At 42.3% G+C, this 7,293-nt stretch overlaps 1 long non-coding RNA gene across 1 annotated transcript; it reads left to right on the top strand.

The window, feature by feature from the left end:
- Positions 1 to 3,171: 3,171 nt before the first annotated feature.
- Positions 3,172 to 3,877, top strand: LOC123988775. The gene is made up of 3 exons (XR_006830297.1): positions 3,172 to 3,403; positions 3,605 to 3,606; positions 3,820 to 3,877. It is a non-coding gene; the product is annotated as an uncharacterized LOC123988775 (long non-coding RNA).
- Positions 3,878 to 7,293: the final 3,416 nt, after the last annotated feature.

The raw sequence follows: 7,293 nt of genomic DNA, 5'->3' as shown, positions 1-7,293 counted from the left end.
TTGGCTTCGTGCTGCGCGGTATTGTACGCGAAGGCTGACTAAAAATGTTCTACCTGTTCAGTTTTTTTATTGTGCTATGCCAACGGGTGCCAAGCCGTTTCTTTGCGACCTACGGCAGGCCCGGTTTTCGTACCCGATACTGCAGTCCCTGGGACTGCGCGCGGTACGCGCTCGGATTGATTAGTGTTTTTTCTTATTAGCTCGAAAACCAAACTTTATCGAACATTTTGGCAAAGGAAAAAGTTGTTTAGAATCTCCTTAGCAATCATCCCTCTTCGGCTGTCGAGGTAGTCGCGTGACACACTGTATATTCTACTAAATGTGAAAAGTTTCATCGCAATCGGCAGCATAAACGCCGGAAGATATAAGTGAAGTATTACGTATTTTGCGATAAAAGTTGTTAGGAATGATAAGATACAACAATTTTTTGCGGGGCCAATCGGCAGATATACTCTACAAGATGCAAAATTTTCGATCCGATTGGTCCATCCGTCTCGGAGTAATCGGCGAACGTTCGGCGCACGTACATGAAACAGTACGTTTTTTTGCAATAAAATGTTACGTATCCGTCTCGGAAATTTCCTTATGAGGTGTTACAAACCCTTCTCAAAAAATTTCCTTATATGGAATCGGATGTGTGCACCCGACACCAACCGTGTTCTAGAAAATTCGAGACCAACGCAAAGCAAGGGCGCGGTCCAACGGGTCACGTAGAGTCAGTCCCCACCACTCTTTTTACTCTAATTTTTGAGTATAAATGGGTGGCGACAAGGACACCTCGGGGCTAGTTGAAGTCTAGAATCAGTTTGATACACGTCAGTACGCTTCTCTTACGGATAATCTCTGCAACGAGGAAACTCTGCGAGATCGGGTATTCAAGTCCCTTTCAAGCACTCAGTAACTATACAGTACCTTGTCTGCTATTAAGCATTATTCTGATCGTTGTAGTCCGCCCCTGTTTGCTCGCGTTCGTAAAAATCGAGAAGGATTATATTCTTCCTCCGCGGAATCGAAACTAAACTTTTATTATTCAACTCATTTAAACTTACAACTTAGGGTTTAATTCATTGAACACCGCGACAACTGCACATAACAATTATAATTGTCCAATTATATTGCCTAGTCCAGAAACCCACTAAGGTGTACCTTTACCGCACGAGGTACTTCAATCAAGTTACGAGACCTAATACTAACATTTTCTGTGGCCCCTACGTTAGTCATGCGTAGGTTCGTCCCCATATCACACTCCTGAGACTACCTACGTTAGCCATACGTAGGTTCGTCCTCACGTCGTCACCTTTCCTGTGGCTCTCTACGTTAGCCATACGTAGGTTCGTCTCCACGTTTACTTCCTTAGGCTCCCAGTGTTTATAACAACACTGGTCAAGCCATTAACAATTACCATAACCGAGATTAAGCCCCGGCTACGCAGCCGCCTCCTCCGGTTCGTACAAAAAAGCGTTCGGAATGAAAAAATATGAAATGTTTTATTAACGGGACCAATCGAGACACATACATTAGAAGATGCAAAAGATTTCGTTCTGATTGGTCCATCCGTCTCAGCGTAATCGGTGAACATACATAAAAAAAAAAATAAAAAAAATATACATATATACCCATCAAATGGAGTATCCTCCTCCTTTTCGAAGTCGGATAATAATCGGTGAACATACACGCACAAACAAAAAATATACACATCGAATTGAGTATCCTCCTCCTTTTCGAAGTCCGATAAAAATATTAAAATACATATTTTTGCATTTCGTATAGTTTCATTGGAATAATCTTGTATTCGTGTTTTATATACACGGGCTGGTGAGGTTAGGTTATATATTAGTATTCCACGCGATCGTGTTCTTTTCGCCATGAAATATTTCCAAGTTCCAGCGGCGTATTGCTTTGCCCCGAAATTTTTGAAAGTGCCAGAGCAGCGTGTGTTGCTTTGGCTCGAAATTTCCCCAAGTTCCAACCGCGTATTGCTTTTCTATTCGGACTTTAAAAAAAAAAAAAATGAACAATGCCAAAAAGCTGGAAATATAACATCCAACCTTTACCAATTTCATAATTTCTTCGCGATTCGTGTATATATGATTTATAATATATAAATCTCTATTACTCTCCTTTTTTCTAAAATCTCTTCCCCGTATTCCGTATACGCACTCGTTCCTCTCGGTGCGTATTTTACTCTCTCTCTCTTGCTCTCTGGGGCCTCGTCTAACCGACAAGACGAATCCCCAAGCATAGGGCTGAGTCTCAACAGATCGCAGCGTGGTAACTGTTCTACCGAGTACAACATCCCGCCAGGTACCTAAGTCGTCGATTCCGAGTCTCGACGTCGAACTTGGAGTACCCATGATCGACCGTTAGAGCGCCGCGGCCGTCGTTCGGCGAGATCCCGACGACGAATCCGATGACGCCCGTACGGCAATCTGGGGCCCGTGCAATGACCGGTCACGAGGGCCGGCCACCTAGTAGTGTCACATTGTTTTGAGCCCTTCGACCCACACGAGACTCCTAGAAATATCGTTGACACATTTGTCTAGAAGGGATACGGCCTTAGATGAGTTCAGGCATAATCCCACGGATGGTAGCTTCGCACCACCGGCTACTCGACCGAGTGCGTGAACCAAATGTCCGAACCTGCGGTTCCTCTGGTACTGAACAGGATTACTATCGCAACGACTAGTCATCAGTAGGGTAAAACTAACCTATCTCACGACCGGCTAAACCCAGCTCACGTTCCCTGTTGGCAGGTGAACAACCCGACGCTTGGCGAATTCTGCTTCGCAATGATAGGAAGAGCCGACATCGAAGGATCAGAAAACGACGTCGCTATGAACGCTTGGCCGCCACAAGTCAGTTATCCCTGTGGTAAGTTTTCTGACACCTCTTGCTGAGAACTCTTCGAGCCAAAAGAATCGATAGGCCGAGCTTTCGCAGCCTCTATGCGTACTGAATATCGAAATCAAGCCAGTTTTTGCCCTTTTGCTCTACGCGAGGTTTCTGTCCTTGCTGAGCTGGCCTTAGGACACCTGCATTATTCATTGACAGATGTACCGCCCCAGTCAAACTCCCGGCCTGGCAGTGTCCTCGAATCGGACCAGGCTGGAGTATTATCGGCGATCGGCGCAAGGCTTCACACCACTCTTGTACGCTTCGTTGTAGAATTCCGTGACAACCGGGTCGAAACCACGGTGCACGCGCTCCGCCTAACCGAGTACGTAAAGAAACTATGAAAGTAGTGGTATTTCAGCGGCGATATAAAATCTCCCACTTATGCTACACCTCTGATGTCTCCTTACAATGCCAGACTAGAGTCAAGCTCAAAAGGGTCTTCTTTCCCCGCTAATTTTTCCAAGCCCGTTCCCTTGGCAGTGGTTCCGCTAGAAAGTAGATAGGGACAGTTTAATGTGAATCTGGCCGTCCGAAGACAAGCACAGATCTGCCACCTCACCCGTTCGGGTATATGCAACTTAACTATCCACTCCCCAGCAACCACCACCACCCAGGTGGCGGGGAGTGGAAAAACTGTCAACTCATATATTGCAAATCATGGTATTCAGGTACGCAAGACCCAACACCAGACTCTTTATCGGCGTGTAAGGAGTTTTGCTCTAGGACGCATTTACTTTATTAAGCTAACCTGAGTGGTCCCAGCTATACCCACCAGGCGCTTAACGTCCACAGCCAGAGCCCCGTTTGCCACCGGTAAACCGGTGCCCGGACCACACCACGAGGAGGAGGAGTTGGCACATGTCACCGCTGGGGCTGGCTGCAAGACCCCGAACGGCATTTTTGTGGTCCAGTAGACAGGGACAGAAGGAAATCTCGTTAATCCATTCATGCGCGTCACTAATTAGATGACGAGGCATTTGGCTATGCCCTGTCAAGTTATTACCTTTTAGTAGAACTCCGTACTTCCGAGGTACCTCCTCGTAAGGTTAAAAAAATAGAATTAAAGACATAGCATATAAATTGACAGATTTCGTCAATATTTTAACCAGTACATGTAAGGTAAAACTGAATTAAAATAAAGTGAAATAAATAAGTATTAGGTAAATAGTGTTATATAGATAGTCCAATTATAAAATTTAATGGATAATCAATAGTGGTATGTTAATGGATAAAATTAGTAAAAATCAGGACATAAAATAATAGATATATAAATAGTCAATTAGTAAATAGATAACATTAAATAAAATTTCGTACATAAAAGATAAATCAATAAATAGTAAGCGATGATTGCTTAGAGTGTGTAGATTTGTATTATGTTCCGTTTATTCGTAGTCTATAAAGGAATTTGCGATTTCAATAGAGCTGCGTAATGCTATAAGCGATATTGTTTTGATATCACTCTTGTTAAACTTTAAGTCCTGTAAGTAAAGCTTGCTACATTCTGGAACTGCGCCTCTGCCTCCTATCACGATTGGTAAAACGCTACCTTCTTTGCATTTATACTTGGATTTTAGTTGTCTTAAACAGGTATTCTATTTGTTTTCCTTTTCTTCCCATGCTTGTCGAAGGTATTCTCGATTCTCGAAGCGGACTGTTATGTCGACGACGAGTACCTTATTGTCGTTTTTTATTATTACGAGATCAGGTTTGAATAAATTTCCTTCGACTTGCAATTGGGGTTCGATTTGGACATCATATTCCTGTTTAGTAGCCAGCTTATTCGCTACAAAGTTTTTGATGTCGTCATGGCGTTTAATTTTTTTTGGTTTTGTATGTATACAAAGACATAATATATGACCAAGTGTTTCTGGTTGACTGTGGCACTTGCGACAATTAATATCGATGTTCTTATTCGCACGTGCTAGAGTTACTTTATTACCGACGGTATTAGTGCGTAATCTAATTACATTGTTACGTCCGGGCTAATTTTTCATTAACCCGACCTTGCGTTCCTCATCGGGTGCGCAGCACTTGAAGGTATTCCACATGGGGAGCGCAAGGAAGGGCCTTATTTTCCACAATTTTCCGTTTTTCATTCGCGCTCCTCCGATCTCGTGCTTATTCGTCGGGTGCGCGTGCACTTGAAGGTATTCTACACGGGAACACGAGAAAGGGGTTTGAGATTTAAAATAACCTTTTTCTTTTCCTTTTTTCTTATTTTCAATAGTTTACCATCTAAAATACCGAATTTGTGTGCCTCGTCGGTGCGTCGCACTTGGAGTTAATCCCAGGCGAGGAACACAAAGGAGGCTACATTTAGCTCTTTCAAATAATACAAATTAATCTTCCTTGGGACGATTGCCATTGAAACTACGTATTGGGAATGTATAGAAATTCGAAACCGTTAAGGTTAAGGAGAGGTATCATAAACATCCTTCGCCGCGCGGTTAAGCAGTGCGATGCACTTGGAAGTATCCCAGCTTAACTGCGCAGAATAAAGAAAACACGATTTCTGCTTTACCTTACAAGCGGATACCTCTCATACCTGTAGAGCATGCGTCAGCCGGTCCTTCCACGGGAGAATGAGTGCAATAAAGTACGAAAGTGATTTGTTCTGAATGATGTGAAATGATCTGAATAGTAATGGAAAGCGAGGTTTGCGTGAAAACCACTGGGAATTTGAAAACGTCAACCGACGTTCAAGAACGTTCGAGACAACGATCGACGGGGGTAATAAACACGCATTGTTGCGAATAGACAATAAAAACTGCCGAGCATTTACAAGAAGTATTCTGGAATAAATTCCTAGGATGTTAATACATATATTTAATATGCGTGGATTTGCGTTAAAATGCGAACGGAATATTCTCATAATTAATTAAAAGTAAAACATCAATTGTCGAATTCTTCGTCACGAAACCCGTAAAATGCGTGTAATAAATCAAACATCGATCATGAAATTCATCGAATAAACTACAACCGAATAGTGTAACGTCCCGCTAACAAGACTCAGCACCTTTTTTCCATGTTAATAATCAATTTTTAGTTTAAATTTCATACAAAATGTTTAATTTAATTTTTATTATTAATATTTAGTATTTAGTTTAATGTATATTCTTGTAATAAATAATTTTGATTAATCGATAACTCAGTCTAATGAATAAGTCGGTAAACGATATGTCGGTAAGTCAGCCGATAATATAGATTATCGATAAATTATCTCGCGGTGGAGTGAGAACCTAGAGTAGGGAGACCGCGCAGATTGAGGAGCAGGGGTGCTCGGCCGTCACGTGATGGGGAATTCCAGAAATCGAAAGGAATCCTATAATGAAAAAACGCTCTAAGTCAGCAGAATCTGACTATAAATAGAGGCGTTCCACGCGGTATCAGATCAGATCTTCTCTGACTTCGGTCAAATACAGACAGCACTCTGGAAGTAGAGGAAGTAGAGCTGTATTAACACAGCTCTAGCCAGTCCAGAAACCAATTGCGACCTGTAGGCAAAGTCCGCTCGTGTCTGAGGGTACCGTGCAAGCCACTGAAGTATAGTTTCCAATACTTAGCGTAGTTGGCGATTGTACAGAGTGTTGGCTGTATCTATAGATTAAGCCGCGATATTATTTCTAATTACTAATTACTAATTCTAATTTCTAATATTAATTACTAATCATATACTTTTCACTGTATTTTATTATCTAGGGCGTACTTATTATGATTTCTTACTGTATTGCATATTCTAGCCCGCACATATTGTTATACTAACGTTATTATACTCAATTCTAGCATATTCAATTATCAAGTACTTACTCATTTGAATAAATCTTTAGTCTAGCACATTAACGTTTGGATTTTACTCCTCAACCGCACACCACACGAACCCATAATCCCAAATACTTAATACGAGTCGCCTTCTAAGGGAACCGCTCTCCCTATACGTCGGTGCAGTGACGTACCTATCTCTGGGTCGTTACAATAGCGTAAAGAAAATGTTTATCGACACCAGAATATCGTTCATAAAAGCTTCATTAATTATTGAGAAGCGGATAGAATCAAATAGAAGCCATTTCGAATATTCTAGAAGGTATAGAAATTGCGACGCACAAAATTCATGTAGCGCTGTAGGGGTAAAAAGAGATAGTCGATATTAGACAAAGTCGGGAAGGAAGGTCAAGGAGGAATGAGAACTCGGGAAACGCGCCTAGACGAAACCAATACGTGCGGGCTTTCCCCTTCGACACGTACCCTGATTTGCCAAATGATGTCCCCACTTTGGGGTACCGATCGCGGGTCGAACCCTGAGACACGATCACTTGACTGAGGCAAATCACTCTTCGTCGAAAAATCGTAAGGTACGTGATGGGGAGCCCGTGTTCGCGTGGAGACATAGTTGTCTACGAA

The sequence above is a fragment of the Osmia bicornis genome, unplaced genomic scaffold (assembly GCF_907164935.1).
Source record: "Osmia bicornis bicornis unplaced genomic scaffold, iOsmBic2.1, whole genome shotgun sequence".
Lineage (NCBI taxonomy): Eukaryota > Metazoa > Arthropoda > Insecta > Hymenoptera > Megachilidae > Osmia > Osmia bicornis.
The sequence above is the reverse complement of the archived record's forward strand: the minus strand, read 5'-3'. Positions and strand labels throughout refer to the sequence as shown.